The following is a 14,706-nucleotide window of genomic DNA, read 5'->3' as shown; positions in this document are numbered from 1 at the left end:
ATCTGTACAGTAAATACTATGACCATCCCTAATTTAAAGATGAGGGAATGAAATATACTCAAGTAATTTGCCCAAGTACAGTCAGTGAGGGGCAAAACTGGGGTTGACAATGGGGTACCCCACTGTCCTCTGTCCTGACATCCTATATAGCAACACAGATTATAGAATCTTCCCAGAAAGAAATGATTTGGAAATATAAATGAAAATTGCCATCAGAAAGGAACAACTATTTCCTCCTATCCTTGAATATTGTTTTACATCTACTTATGAGGAAGTTCTTATTAGCGGAAAATTCCAATTTGATGTTCTACAAGGCAAACCCACTCTGGCAGGTTTGACACTCAGAGCAATGTACTTACTCAACAATTATTGATGAATGAGCTCCGAGTTCTTGTTGCAATCTTATTGTGGTATTCACAGACAGGAAATGCACTGAAAGCATGACATCACCTATAAGAGAATAGTAATTTTTAAAACTTTCCTTCACAGAAAATATATCATACTGAACTGTTACTAACATTAGCTTAAACTGGGTTATAATATCATTACCTGCTAGATGTCACATCCTTTATTCAAACTGGAAATTATATTTTTTATTTCTCCAAGTGTAAAATCTCCCAAATAAGACACCTTACGTGTTTAAGCCAAGGTTCAGGGAATAATATCACAGCTTTCCTGGTACAGAGGGCCATTTGTTCAATGTTCTAACCTGCTCTCACCTAAGGAACAAGAAGCACGTAGCATGACAAAAGGTTTCCAGTAGAAAAGGATTTATAGTCAGAATCAGTTTTTTCTGTTTTCGTTCATTTTGAATGAATACAAAGAATAATCTTGCTGCTATTACAAATGCGCAAACTAAGACATTAAATCGACAGTGTGATCTATCCTGCTTCACACTGCTTTTATAAGCAAAATGTATCATTCCTTGGGAGCTTTCCCCTGGTTAAGTAATTGTGAGAAATATATCTCTTGCCATTACTTTTATTGATAAAACGCAGTATGTCATCTTAATTCATCCTTGCCCCGCTCTATTTTATCATCCACCCAGCGATTAGGATTCTGATCACTGCGTTCTGCTGTCAGATTGAAAGCCTCTGTCTACTCATCTGTTATTCTTCACGAAGCGAAGCGCCAGTAGAACATCTGTTTTCTCACTGAAGCTGCACCAGAGACTCAGATTCCAGAAAGCAGTAACCTTGGGGTTCTCTTAGAAACTCTTGGGGGTTCCAGCTATGTTAACGCGTGAAGCTACTTAGCAGAATTAATGGCCAAAGTCGTGCTCTTCTATTTTTATTTTTAAAATCTAACTTGGGGTTTAGAGTTTGGTGAAATAATAATAATGTTTTACTGATTTCTGAGGCTAATCATCATGTGTTTTAGAAAACTGGAACTTTTAGCTCCCTATCTTAAACCGTACAGTCCTCTTCATTTATTGATGCCCATCTATCTCATATCTTATTTTAATCTCAGAACACAGAGGAAATTTATTTTGTTTGACTCCAGTGTTTTTATGAATTCTTATACTCTAATAACAAAATATAATAAACACAATTTGTATTCCAAAATTGGCATGTTTGGATATTCTATTTGTGGTTTTTGATGGAATATGTTGAAAATTCATTTATCCACTTAGTTCAAATTACTGAGAAGAGATGATAAATGAATGCAAATCAGATGCTGATTTTGGTCATAGCACAAGTGAGAGAAATATATAATCTGGAATATTTGTAGATATTTATCATTTGTATAATTAGTCACAACTTATGCCAAGCAAAATTTAGTACTTTAAAATGATGCATATATGTGTGTTTTAACAAATAAATATGTACACATTTATAGACTGAGTATCCTTGTTTCAGATTCTGGATTTTTTATTTTGGAATATTTGGAGATATATAACAATATACAAGACACAAGTCAAAATACAAAATTTATTTATGTTTCATGTACATCTATACAAAGGGGGATTGCAAAATATGGTGAATGTGTAAATTTTTAAAGGATTTATTACAGTAAAAGACACATTGCAAAGAATAATGGGAAAAGCAAGGGAGACTATTTTGAGGGGGATTCATGGCAATACACCCTCTGTTGTAATAAATGTTTTAATTTAAATATTCATCATATCTTTTTTATGTACAACTTTATTATAATCATTCACTAAACACACACATATACAAAAATTAAAATCATTCAAAGAAAAGCAATGCAAGGGAAAAAACTATAATAATATTCAAATATAATAAAACTCAACCAAAGCAAAACTGAAAAGTACTTAAACATTTTTCAATATAATTTTTTAAAAATCTCAAGCATTAACAAGACATCAAAGGATGTGATTTTTTTAGAAAGATTTTCAAAACTAATATTGAACAAATAGAGGTCTAGAAAAAAAATTATAATAGCTAGTAGACTCCACGTAGACCAAATTTTTTAAATTTCAATTTCAATACAGTCATGTGACACATGATGGAAATATAATCTGAGAAATATGTTATTAAGCAATTTCATCCTTGTGTATCACAAAGTACCACACAGAGTGCCAACTTCTAAGTGCAAACTGAGAAGGTATACGTCAATCATCTGTGATGGCCCCTTGATATTATCCAAATACACAGTAAAACACAAGATACATGAGGCTACTACTGCCATAGCAGCACACTGTTTTACAGTAAACTCTTTTATGTAAGTAGGATTATGCTCCAAAGAATGAAAAGCACAGAGTATTATGATAAGTACGTAAAACATTAACAGTAATTTATCACACTATTGAGTACTGTGTATTGTACATAGTTGTATGTGCTTCTTCTGGAAACACACCCTTCTCTCCTTTGATCTCAGTGACTCTTCCTTCCCAACCCACTGATGAGCTCCAGCCTAGTATCTATCTACATCTCTTCCTATAGTTTTAAATACAATCTATATATGGATTCTTTCCAGATTCACCATATCTTTTGATCATACTTTTTTAACCAAATGTCTGTGGCAATTTCTGTCAAATAAAAACATTATGATGTGTCTTTATTCACCTATTCACCTTATTCGCCAGATCTGGCACTGTGTGCTTTCTGGATCATCCCCAAAGTCAAAATAGCCACGAAAGGTAAAAGTTTTGAGTTGACTTGGGACATCTAGGCAGCCACAACTGCACAACTAAAGACATTCATGAAAAAGCACTTTCAGAACTGCTTCCAAAAGTGACAAGAACAGTGGGATAATTGTGTCTGAAGGGAGGGAGAGTATTCTGAAGGAAACTAATGGTAATGTATCTTTTACTATAAGTTTTTTAATTTAAACATTCACCACATATTTTGATCACATATCATTCACATATATAATCTGAATGTGATTTAATACAATATTTCTAATGTCTTATGATTTGGCTACAACCCATCATGAGGTCAGGAGTGGGGTTTTCCACTTGGGATATCATGTTGACACTAAGTTTCAAATTTGAAAGTATTTTAGATTTTAGATTTTTTAGTAGGTATGTTCAACTTTTATATTTAAGTGTAATATTCATATATATAAACATTATGATAATAGAACTATAAAATCAGTATCAAAACCAATGAGTCATAGACTGACTCATTATCCATTTCTGCAAAACAATCCACTCAAAACTTATTGATTAAAAAAATGGGGCCGGGGAATTATCTCAGTGGCACCACACCTGCCTTGGAAGTACAAGGTCCTGAGTGTGATCCCTGGTACCACAAAAAAAAAAAAAAAAACAAAGATTTACTATTTTTTTCATGAGTCTGTCAGTTGATAGGACTCAACTGGGAATTTCTTCCTCTCTGTATGACATCAGCTAGGTCACCTACTCAACTGCATTCAGCTTGTAGCTAAGATTGACTGGTAAATGCAAGAAAATTTTTCTCAATTGCCTAACACTTTGGGGCTAATCACATGGCTCCTCCTAGCTCGGACTTCCTCACAAGGCTGTGGCCTCAGGAGAGTCAGATCTGTATGTAGCAGTTGGTTTCAAGGGAAAGGAAATGGAAGTTACCAACCCCTTTAAAGGTTTAGGTCTGGAGTTGCCATAACATCACTTAAACTACATGCCACTGAGCAAAGCAAGTCATAAGACTAGCTTAAGTTCAAGAGGAAGAGAAACAAACTTCACCTCTGATTGATAAAGCAACATGAATGTGGAGGAAGAGAAGAAATTCATGTCTCTCTTGGGAGACTATCTAGCATACCTACTTAAATTTAAATTTCAAAAGTCTATTTCTATATCAGAACAGTTATTTTTGATGCTGTTCATTATAACAGACAACAATTATTGATTTTTCTGAAACACTAGCCTATTTAAATACCAGGTAAACTTGCACATTTAAAAGTGCATAGATTTGCTTGCCTGTGATGCTATCCTAGACATCTGCTAATCTTAACATCTGAAATCTTAATCTGAAATCAGAGCTCAGTTTTCAGTCTGTGTTTCCCTCACTGCACTTCCAATTTTCACTCTTCTTTTCTTCATTAATTTACATTTTCCTCTTGGATACCATTAGAAACCAAGTGGAAAATGAAAGCTGAAAGCACTCTTATAATGTGTTTACACATATGACCCACTCAATCTGATCAAACTTGATCATCCATCCAGAAGGCAGCAGGAACCATGAAGCTGGGTGAGAAGATTCCAGGCAATGTCCTTCTCCATTCATCTCTGTCGGCCTTAGTCAAAGTAGCTCCATTTTTCAATTATACACACCAGTGGTTTTCCCCATTGACAAGAGTAACTAAGAGACGACTTTATGTTTAGCAAGAGCTTAATAAATGTTAGTCACAAAATATTGTTTCAAATATGTCAAAGACAGTTATCTCAATTCTTTTGTTTGAAACATTTGTCAAGATCCCAATAGATGGTAGCATTGGGAATATAAAGATAAATTATCTCCTTTTCAGAAACCTAAGAAGACAAAATACTTCCAGAGATTTCTGGATTTTTAAAAACATCTTTAATGTAGCAATATAAAACTAAATGTCCTCTCATCAAAGTTTCTATTCATAGTGTTTTATATCTTCAAGTAAGATAAACTAAATACAACTGCTGTATTAGAGACATAAGTATATTTTAAAAATAAGGCTTTTGAAACAAAAAAGAGAATAATTTTAGTCAAAGCTTTTATCTGTAGATCATTAAGAGACATAAATGTCACACAGAAAAATCCTCTGTAGTTAATGCAGAGTGGGAAAATCAGTTCCCACAAGAAAGGAGTTATGTGTAGATGATGTGGTTTATTGATTCATGCAAAAGACATTTTTGAGCACTTTCTGGGTGCCAGCCTGGTGCCTGGCATACAAGAAAAAGCAGAAAAAACACAACCAGTGCTTTCCCTTGAGCCTGCTGTCTATGGCAAACACACGCATGTAGGCAGCTAAATTCGAGTGTGGTAATTGTAATAGGGGTGCGAAGTCACCAGAGACCACAGGACAGAATGCCCTAGCTCACAGAGGAGGTCAGGAACAGCCTCAGTAGAAAAGGATGAGCAGAAATGAACGAAATGAAAATTTGATCTGAGAGAAAAGAGCAACCCTGGCAGAGGAAATAGAATGGACTTAACCCAAAGAAGAGAGGATGCACTCTTCTGAGAATTGAATACCCTATAGTTAGTTCCCTGGGCATCCACCGAGAGGGGAAACTGGGATGGCAAATCAGCCTCAGCAGGAGCGCTCTGAATCCTGGGAAGAGAATTTGGGTTGTGTAACTCCATTAACATCCCTACTCTACGGATTCCATTTATAGAATATATCATGCATATTTTTATGTTTGAACACAAGTGTATATTATTTGAGCACAGCACACATTATTTTTAAAATGGGAAAGAAAATATATCAACATGTTAACCAGATGATTATTTTCTAAATTTACTACTTTGTACTTTTTCTGAATTTTCAAAATGTTACACAATACTATGCATAGATATATTTAACAGAAAAAAAACATCGTTTAAATATAACTACTTCTGGATATAACTACAAATGATAAGTTTCCAAATCTTCTTAGACTTCCTCTACTTCTAAAAGACACTTTCTACACGTGTCTTCTGTTCTTTAATACATGTTTTGTATGTGGAAGATAAGTCAGCTGAATTGAATAACTTTAGGACTGTGTTCTTTAGAAGAACAAAAGCAATATCAAGAAATATAAAAGAGTATCATATTTTAGTTTCAAAGGGTTGGGTCCAATATCCCTGGAGGATACCAAAATCTGCAAATGCTCAAGTCTCTTATATACAAGAGCATCGTATTGCATGTGACCTATGCATACCTTGCCATCTCTAAACATCTCTGAATTTCCTGTAATACCTAATACAATATAAACAGTTGATATACTGTATTGTTTAGGGAATAATGATAAAGATAAAAAGTATGTACATGTTCCATACAGTTGTTCTTCTAAAAATATTTTAATCTTTGGTTGGCTGAATCCATGGATATAGAACCTACATGTATTGAAGTTTAATTATCTATATTTTAAGCATACTCTCAACTCACAGAACATAATCCTTGAATCTTGTAAACATGTTGTATACAATATGTATACTCTATACATTATATACATATATATACATGCATGATTTGAATTCAATGTAGTACAAATTTCTATTGGACACCCTATGAATATCCCGAAAATTGCTTTGCTAAACAAAGTACCTCTATATTTTAAAAAGACATAAACTGAAGTTAACATTTTCCTGATTCTAACAGGCTTTTCTCAATTTTCTATTAATCACCCCACAAAATACTGTCCCCGTGATTTATAAACTCCATGTATTGAGCCCTAATCCACAATACCACTGCATGGTTCAGAATTTAAGCTTGAAGGAGAAAGAAAAAAACAAATTCATGTTTAACCTTGTATGTGTGGGTGAGGTCACAGAAGATGCACACAGAATAAATGCATATAGTGACGGCTGCAATAAAGATGGCAAGAATAATGGCACATCTCTGAAAAGTAATAAAAATAAAAGGTGCTTTGTCCTCCCAGTTCCATTTCTCAAAGCTGAGTTTATGCTGTTTTCCATAATTCTGGGCATGACTGTCAGCATGGAAAATGAATGATCAGGTTCTTAGCTCACTCACAGACCTTCAGAGGCCCCCAGCATATTCTGAACATCAAAATTCATAACTTAATTTGTTTACTCTAAGGAAACTCTCACTTGGTTATCAAATGTGAGGTGTCTTAGAGCTAAGATTAAAAAGGAAAAAAAATCTAACATGCCTGAATTATTAATTATCAGTTTACAGTTTTAGTCTTCACTTGGCAAAACAATTCACTTTTCAAAGACTGTTATAACAAGTCTCGGGCACAGCGAGAGCAAACATTTGTGTTTGTATTAAATCTGGCTATTTCCACATATGCTCACTGTGACTTTAGGAACAGAGCCATTGGGAGAGAGTCAGGCCGGCAGTCATTCACATTGTGCTGATAACAGCAATTTAGGTTGGGAGCCTAGCTGTGTCAAAAGCAACATTAATATTAATATTTATAACAAGCCTTTCTCCTACCTTAAACCTACTGAAGACACTGTCATATTTATCTTCAGGTGATTCTTATGAGGAACATAGGTATCAAGTCCAGAAAAGAAAAAGGAAGATGGGTCCTACAACCCTAACTTTTAGTGTAGTCTAGTTCCCAGCAAGAAAAATACCATAAGTATTTAAAGTTCCCAAGTGTCATTCCTGATAGGATAAGAAAAGGTATTCCAAATGTGTATTTCTGTACAGCCACTCCACCAAATTGAGAGTCACCTACAAATAGAAGAAATGAGGAAGGCTGACCAAATCTAAAGGAGAGGGCTGGGGATTTAGCTCAGTGGTTTTGCCACCTGCTATGCAAGCACAAGGACCTGAGTTCGATCCCCAGTACCAAAAAAAAGAGCCACACCAAATCTAAAGATTGATTGGGTCTGCAGTTATGCTTCACTGTCATTTTCTCCCAGAAGTGGACATCTCATTCCAGTCGTTTAAAGTGTAGGAAGAAAAAATAGAACTGTGACCAATGATAGCATGGTAACAGGAGAGGCTGAAAAAATCTGGGGATGATCCACACTATTTTCCTGCCTAGAAGCAGGCTACACCCCAAACCCGCAAGAAGCTGTACAACCCACAGATGAGGGCACAGGTCCACTTTTGTGAGGCATTCTACTGTATCTAACCCTTTTCTCTCAGTGAATGTACCTAATGCTTAACAGTTAAATAAATGTGCATATCTACTTGTGCACATGCATAGACGCTTACTTCTACTCATTCCTAGAAATGGAAAAACGAATGCCTCTAAGATCTCTCCATGGGAGGTGAACCTAGATGCTTTCTGATTGGATACTGCAAGCTTCATCTGGTCATGAGATCTACTTGTAGTTAGGGAGAAGCAGCCTAGAAACCATAAAAAAAAACAAATTAACTACTCCAAGTAACAAAGCAAAGAGCAATGTACAGTGTTCACAAGAGGTATGAGTCCTTGGGCTGGGGATTTAGCTCAGTGGTTCCGGCGCCTACCTTGAAAGCGTAAGGTCCCGAGTTCAATTCCAGTATCAAAAAAAAAAAAAAAAAAAAAAAGAGGTATGAGTTCTAGAAGTCTTGCTTGAATTTTTGTGTCCTCAGAATCACCTGATGTAATTATAAAAATGTCCATTTCCAGGACACCCCCATCCCCAGAGATGAAGCCCAGAAATCTGCAATCTGCTTATTTTATTTTATTTTATTTTATGAGGTAGATTGAACTCGGGGCTTTTTTTTCAAGATCTCGATAAATCACACAGGCTGGGCTCAAACTTACAGCCTCCTGTCCCAGCCCCCTAGAGTGCTGAGACTATCAGTGTATGCTACCATAGCCAGAATCTGCATTTTTAAGCAGCACCGAGGTAGTTCTGAAGCATTTACTCTGTGGATCGCATTTCTAAAAAAACGTAGAATAAAAGAAGAAAATCTTAAGAAAATCAATAGTTGTCATTTTAAATAATCATTCAATAATATCCTATCTCTAGTACTTAGCAAAATATAGGGCAGAAAACAAGACAGATACAATCCTGCCTCATGATGATTTTACTCTGTTGGATACAAATAAGAAATAAAAGAAAAAATATGATTATATATGAGAAACCTAATTCATTTCTATTATATACTTTATTCCAGAACTTGCTTTTCAATAGGTTTTGGTGTAGTGTAAGTTTTTAACAATGAAAATTAATTTAGAAACAAAACTTATTTCACATATTTTCAAATTCATATGTAGTGGTAAGTCTCCAGTGATGGGAGAAAATACAATAAAATATTTCACAAAGGCTTCATTAAATATTGTGATAACTCAAGAGTTTGAGTTCTACTTAAAAATAGCAGGCTACAAAAATCCAGGGTCTTAATCAGGGCACACTGAACTGTTTCCCTTGGATTTCATGTTGGGAAAATTTCCAAGTGTGGAACCATGAGTGAGATCTCAATGAAAAAATAATCTGAACTAGAACAAAAAAATACATATGATTGTATTTACATAATATGCATATAAGATTACATAATGCATAATACTGTGTGAAATAATTTTTTCAGCTTGATAGTTTTTCCAGGTCCCCCAAATGAAGATGAAGAAACAAATAGGATGACTTCCCAAGTTTTTTTAAATGCAAATTTATTCATATCATCATTAAATATTATCTAATTAGGCAATTATCCATTCTATCCATTGGTCACATACTGACCCTCATAATTATCTCACCGTGTGATAGTAAGAGTTAACCTCTCTGCGACTCATCTTTGAAGGTAAAAGAAGGTAATATCACGTTTTATCCTCAAGAATTATTGTAAGCATTACACTAGGTAGTATGTATTGGATTTAGGACAGTGTCTAAATAAATGCTACTAGTGCTGGCAGTTGTAAAACAGAAATGAGAGTTATAATTTCTGACTGCTCTTAAAACTCTTTTCAAATCATTATTTCTTTTTCTTGAGACAGTGTCACTGTGCTGCCCAGACAGGCCTGGAACTCCTAGGATCGAGTGATTCTCCTTCCTCAACCTCCTGCCGAAAGTACAGCCACCTCACCTGTCTCAAAAAGTTTTATCAAGTGAGATGCTCACTTTGTGTTTATAGTTTTAGCAGTTCCTATTAATTTTTAATTCCTCCATCTGCATGAAGCAGGACATCATCCACGGCCATGCTAATTCTCACACAGTCTTTGTTCTGGTTTGTTCTAATTCCTCAACTTCTGCTTGATGCTATAAATCTGTTTTGTGTGACCCCACCAGGACTCTATGACTGATAAGTAGTAATGGCCTGAATGGGTATAATTCATTGGGGGGGGGGATTCTTTATTGTCCACAATATCTTTAATTACTCTCATTTAGTCCTCATAATTATTCAGATAAAATGGCGTGAGTCTTATAATCATCACCATGTAAATCCTGGGAATGCAAATTTAGGATTGTGAAGGAAAATTTTTTATGATGACAGACCAACTTATTTCACATTGCCCTACCTTTGACTCTTCCAACATTTCTTATATTATAAATGGTCCAGATCTGGGAAAGAATTTTTCTATTACAGTGAACTAATAAAGTTTTCCACATATTAGAGAGTTCATTTGTCCTTACAGGTACATCTGCTTATACATGAGGAAATTTGAAAAGCCAGTGAACACATCTAAGCATCTCTGACAGAAAAACTATATAACTTTGACATCTTGCATGCAAATTCATATGTTTAATGCCAAGGCAATTGTATTTGAATTTCATATGTTTGAAGAGATGAGCCTTGTGTTCACAGATTCTTTTTATGTTTTTAGAGAACAAAATGGCTCACAAACCTATCCACATACCTTAATTCTTACAAAAAGGATTCCTGGTAAAGATAAAAGCCTCTGTTTTGTCTCAATAATGCACACCAAAGACTTTCATGTGATTATAAACTAGCACCAAATGTTTCAGAGTGCTTACTTGTTTATTTTCATTTGTACATTTGCAGTACATAATGTTCATACCCCTTGTGTGGAGTTAGTACACGTACATAATGCATCTTACTACATTTTTTCATCCTTTTCCTGTCCTTCCCTCTCCCTCTCTCCATCTCGATTCCCTTTCCATTTGAGAAAGATCTATCTCTCTACTTCCTATTATCTTTTATTTTGCTCTTTATTTATAATTTAGGTTTCTCATAAAAGAGAAATCATGCAATATTTAAGCTGTGTGTCTGATTTATTTCACTTAAAATTATGGTCTCAAGATGCAACCATTTTCCTACAAATGATTTAAGTTTATCTTTCTTCATAGTACAGTACTATTCTATCATGTGTAAATACCACATTTTCTTTATCCATTCGTCTGTTGATAAACATATAGGCTGCTTCCAATATTTAACTATTATGAATCAGGCCACTATAAGCATGGGTATGCATGTTTCATTGTCACAGGATGTCTTTAACTTTTTGGGAAGATACCAAGGAGAATAGCTGAGTCAAATGGAATTTCTTAATATAGAGACTTAAGTGAGATAAAGGGAGAAATATGTATAGATATACATAGACTCTATCCTAAAAAAACATTACAGCCCACTAAGGAAAATAATATACAGGTACACACAATATAAGGTAAGAGATGATGAATATGGAAAGATGAAGCAGGATTATACACTAAAAATTTATGACATTTAAAATCAACACTGGATCTGACTTTCAACTATATCAGTGTGATTTTTGACAAGTTTCTTAACACTTTAGTTTGGTTTTGTTTGTTTTTGTTTTTGTTTTTTTTTTTGCACTACAGAATGATCCTCATAATACATATCTCATATAACTGTTATGGTGGATAAAGTGTTATGTGTAAATCACATAGCTCAGTGACTAAAGAATCTGTTCCACAATAGTGACTATGATCATTGTGAAAAATGATGTGCTGTGGTAGCATCAAATTTCAAAGGAAAAATAAAGAAATATCCTGGAGGTAAAATTCATAAAATTTGTAATTATTAATGGGGAAGGAAGGAAGGAAAGGTTGATGCACATTTCTCAGAAAAATGAGTTGAAGTTTGATGGTGTCATTAATAAAAATAAAGATAAGGATTCAGGAAGACAAGAGAATTAAACAGTGATAACTGCTGCTCACAGAAAAGGACCTCATTATCCTTTAGCCATCTTGCATTACCAAAGTATTTTCCAGATGTTTAAAAATATGAAGAATGTGGAGGTCCTTTTCCCATGGGTCTATTTTAAGTAATTTAAATTATATGTTCAGCAAAAGTGTTTGATATTATGAGATACACTTTTCTAAAACTTCGCATACATAGGCCTCCTTGGGCCATGCAGCTGGCTCAGAGTTACCTAAATGTGCAAGAAAATTATCCTGACAGACCTGAAAAATCTGGCTGTTGAGGAACAAATGTGACTGGACCTACCTTAGCAATGAGTAACATCCAAACCAAAAACGAATCCAAAATTTCAAAATCCTCTACATTAAAAGAGGGGGGGAGTCTTCAAATACCTGAGGATGTAGGCTTAACTTGAGAGATTCTTTGAATGATGAAATCCTATGTTACACTAAGAACCCTGTGGTGAATGGAAAACTCTCGGGTGGTTTCAGGGGGCACAAGTGACTTTCAACTGCACATCCTAGGGGAGCGCTGATGAAAGGAAATTAACTGGGTAAAAAGATTTCTCTACTCCCTGTGCAGAGACTCTTGCTATTCACCAAAGCACTTCACATATTTTGTATTCTTAAGGTGATTTTTCTTTAGAGGTGATTAGCACAGTATCTTGAAACTGTTTAAAATGTAAATCTACTTTGAAACACTCTTCCCACTGTGTTAATACAGAAAATACTCATTGCATCTGAACTAACCTTAGTAGCATATACAGGAAACAAGTGAAGGGACCAAGATTGTACACGGACTGTTTTTCCCTTGAGAAGTTGGTTAACTCCCCTGACCCTGGCTATTCACAGTAAATAAAGGCAGCTCCTACATCGTACTCTTTACCCCTTGGAAAGACAGAACTCTTTTAATAAAACACCACATTTGCTTGGTCTTTTTATTGGAACCTAAAATAAATAACATAGTTGTCCTTTTTACAGCTTTTTCTACTTACACCTCTGAAGCTATCTAGAATCTTAAATCTTATTTAATCTTGTTCCACAATTATAAATAAAGCAATATCATAGTCATGGAACACACTCCAATAAAACTACATGATACACCTCTCTGACAAGTGTTAAATGTTCCTTGAGACTGACTCTAAGGAAAGTTCTAACCTACAAAATATCTCTTATCTCATACAGTATGGGGGGAATCCTTTCATATTTTTACTTAGAATTCTCTAGTCCCTTTGTAATAAAATATAAAAGCAAAAAAGGTCCGTAATCCATAGAATATATGAATTCTTATGACATTAAAACCAGGAAAAAAATGAATAAATTATGCAAATGGTAAGATATTTTAAATATTACCAAAACGTGTAACATTAAAAGTCTCCCTTTCCATGCCCAGCTACAAGTCCAGTTTCTTGCACATTCTTTGAGATAATTAGATGTATAGTATAATTTTTCAAAAATTTTAAACTAGAAGAATCATATAAAACAATTGCTCTGTGTATTGCATTTTTTACTTAGTGTATCTTGGATATTATTACTAATGAGTAAATATAGACCCATTTCATTTCTAAAAGAGTCTGGTAGTATTCCATGGTGGTAGTTAATAGTTGTGTCTGATTTTATTTTGTTTTTCTCTTATAAAAATGTTTTAATAAACATCTATTTTTTCTTGTGTGAATATCTACAGGAAAAAATTTCCCAAGTGGCATTGCCTGGACAAACTGCCTGTGGATTTGAAATTTTCATAAATATTTCATAGCATTTCATAGGTACTGCCAAATTATATTCCCAAAGATAAAACCAATTTATACTCTTAGCAGCTACATGAGAATTATGTTACCTCCCAACTATCTCACTAAATGTCACCAAGTATTAACTAAATTTTGAATGTTACCAATAGTTATGGGATGAATCAAACTCCTCCCCCCCAAAAAAGAAAAAAGAAAAGAAAATACAAAGTCCTAACACTTACTACTGTGACTTTATTTGGAAGTAAGATCTTTGTAGATGACCAAGTTGAGATGAGATCATTAGCATGGACCCCAGTCTAACATGATTGCCCTTATATGAAAGGAGACTTAGACACAGAAACAGATACGCACACAGGGAGAAAGCTACGCAAGGGTGAGGATGGGGATAGCAGTGATGTACAGTATCTAAAGGAAAGGAAGGCCAATGGTTGCCAGCAAACCATCAAAATCATGGATCGGATTCTCCTGTGGCTCTCAAAAGGAGTCAATCCTGATGACATTTGGGTCTCAAACTTTTAGGCTCAATAACTCTGAGGCAAGAAATTTCTGTGGTTTTAAGCACCTTCTCTGTGCTAAGTAAAAGTAGTATCTGATGTCTAATTTGTCCCCTTTTCATTTTTTCATCTTTACCTACTCTCAAACTTTTTCATTTTTATACCAAGAACATGGGTTGCATGCAACAAAGGCACACGCCAAATAAATACATACATATATAATAGGTAGACTAGTTATAATTTATAGGACAAAAAATTATAGGGGAAAATGCTATATTCTTATTTAGACTGGCATTTTTGGTAAATAAATGAATTATTTTACATTTCATAATATTTTTATGTTATTAATCAAACCAGTGAAACTTTTTCTTAAGGCTTTTG

General features: G+C 34.5%; 1 long non-coding RNA gene across 1 annotated transcript in view; it reads right to left on the bottom strand.

The window, feature by feature from the left end:
- Positions 1 to 14,706, bottom strand: part of LOC110346355 (uncharacterized) — a 355,871-nt gene that overhangs the window by 158,491 nt on the left and 182,674 nt on the right. The window contains exon 4 of the long non-coding RNA XR_002390343.2: positions 360 to 450. This is a non-coding gene — a long non-coding RNA (uncharacterized LOC110346355). The remainder of the gene's footprint in view (positions 1 to 359; positions 451 to 14,706) is intronic.

The sequence above is a fragment of the Heterocephalus glaber genome, unplaced genomic scaffold, assembly GCF_053883595.1.
Source record: "Heterocephalus glaber isolate CG9 unplaced genomic scaffold, H.glaber_assembly_v1.0 deba00000347, whole genome shotgun sequence".
Lineage (NCBI taxonomy): Eukaryota > Metazoa > Chordata > Mammalia > Rodentia > Bathyergidae > Heterocephalus > Heterocephalus glaber.
Note: the sequence above shows the minus strand (reverse complement) of the source record. Positions and strands in the feature narration are given on the sequence as shown.